We start from the raw sequence: 1,729 nt of genomic DNA, 5'->3' as shown, positions 1-1,729 counted from the left end.
TTTGAGTAGAGAAGCGTGAGATGAAGCTATCGCTATCTTGAATATTGTCTCGGTGACGACCAATATTGACTTATTTCCCGACCGGAATTAGATTTCGGTCCACTCATCGGTGAACTTTAGAAATCGGGAGAGGTACTTTGGACTACATGACATAATACTAAGACAAAGAAGTTCAAACATAGAAGGACAGCTTGCGGTGAATAACGATTCGCGAAACCTATTTCGCAGTCGATTTTACGGTACGATTGAATTACAATTTAGGAGGTAGGTTGGTTAGTCTCGTTCCGACGCCTAGAGCTAAAGTCTGTCCTCCCACTTTTCATTTCTCGTTTTTATTCTTGTGAAACACTCGCTACTTTGTACGAGTGTCATCTCGCGGTGTTAAGGATTGGAAATTAAGACCGCGGCTGCGCCGGAAGATGTGTAAGCTTTCTGCTGTCCTGATGTCAATGGGGAGCTCATTCCACCATTTTGGAGCCAGGATAGCAAACCCACGTGTTTTTGCTGATGGGAACTTGGGTCCCCCTCGCAGTGCGGGTGCAGCGAGCTGTTTGGCCGATGCAGAGCGGAGTGCACGTGCTGGGGTTTACGGTTTAACCATGTCCTGGATGTAGGAAGGGCCAGATCCATTCGCAGCATGGTACGCAAGTACCAGTGTCTTGAAGTGGATTCTAGCAGTTACTGGAAGCCAGTGAAGGGAGCGGAGGAGCGGCGTGGTGTGGGAGAATTTAGGAAGGTTGAAGACCAGACGAGCCGCTGCATTCTGGATGAGCTGCAGAGGTCGGATGGCACATGCAGGTAGACCAGCCAGGAGGGAGTTGCAGTAGTCTAGGCGTGAGATGACGAGAGCCTGGACCAGAAGCTGCGTCGCTTTCTGGGTCAGCTGGGGACGTATCCTCCTGATGTTGTAAAGAGTGTATCTGCAGCGGATCTGTTATGATTTATGATCAGCTCAGAGATGTCCCGCCCCTTAGCCTGACACGTACAATGTGTTGGAGATAAAAAGTTCCAAAGTGATGTCACTATGTTGAAGAAGTAAACAAAGGAGTACAATGGAGGCGTTTCAGGAAGGAGGGGGAGTGTGTGGGAGAGAAGAGAAGCTTTGGGATTCTAGCCTTCACAGACCATTTACATGCACAACAACGAATATAACACAGGCACACAAAAAAGCATAATATGGCCTCTTTAAAATAGGGCAACCAAGACCACCTGCGCTGACATATTCAGTCTTGAAATACGGACGGCTAAAAAATTATAAAAGGAAGAATCAAATATTTTGGGAAATCATGTTACCATGGGGCTCGTCTATGAATAGATAAACAAAATGAGTCAGAGAATCAGCTAAGTGATGAGTTGTTTCAGGTCTTATAACTGTGAAAAACTATCACACTAAATTTGGCAGTTTGATTAAGAGATATCAAACTGTTAAAACCTCTTCTTAAAATAGGTGGAAGCTCATGTCTCTTTAGATGAGATGTGTGGAGTTTAATGAGAATCCTGAACAATTATTAGGTCTCTGTCCTCCTACTGGTGGGCCTCCTTTAATGGAGATTACAAACACATGGCTGTGAGCACAAACACAGGAAAAGACACACACACACACACACACACACACACACACACACACACACACACACACACACACACACACACACACACACACACACACACACACACACACACACGTAACTACTACTAGTACACTACTAACTATAACGTAACGTAAGTT

General features: G+C 45.4%; 2 protein-coding genes across 2 annotated transcripts in view; both read right to left on the bottom strand.

Annotated features, from left to right (window-relative positions):
• matk (megakaryocyte-associated tyrosine kinase) overlaps window positions 1–1,729 on the bottom strand; it is a 634,871-nt gene that overhangs the window by 240,472 nt on the left and 392,670 nt on the right. The gene's annotated exons all lie outside the window — the stretch shown is intronic.
• parvb (parvin, beta) overlaps window positions 1–1,729 on the bottom strand; it is a 13,918-nt gene that overhangs the window by 11,232 nt on the left and 957 nt on the right. The gene's annotated exons all lie outside the window — the stretch shown is intronic.

This window comes from Notothenia coriiceps, unplaced genomic scaffold (assembly GCF_000735185.1).
Source record: "Notothenia coriiceps isolate Sejong01 unplaced genomic scaffold, NC01 NC01_scaffold00024668, whole genome shotgun sequence".
Taxonomy (NCBI): domain Eukaryota; kingdom Metazoa; phylum Chordata; class Actinopteri; order Perciformes; family Nototheniidae; genus Notothenia; species Notothenia coriiceps.
The sequence above is the reverse complement of the archived record's forward strand: the minus strand, read 5'-3'. Positions and strand labels throughout refer to the sequence as shown.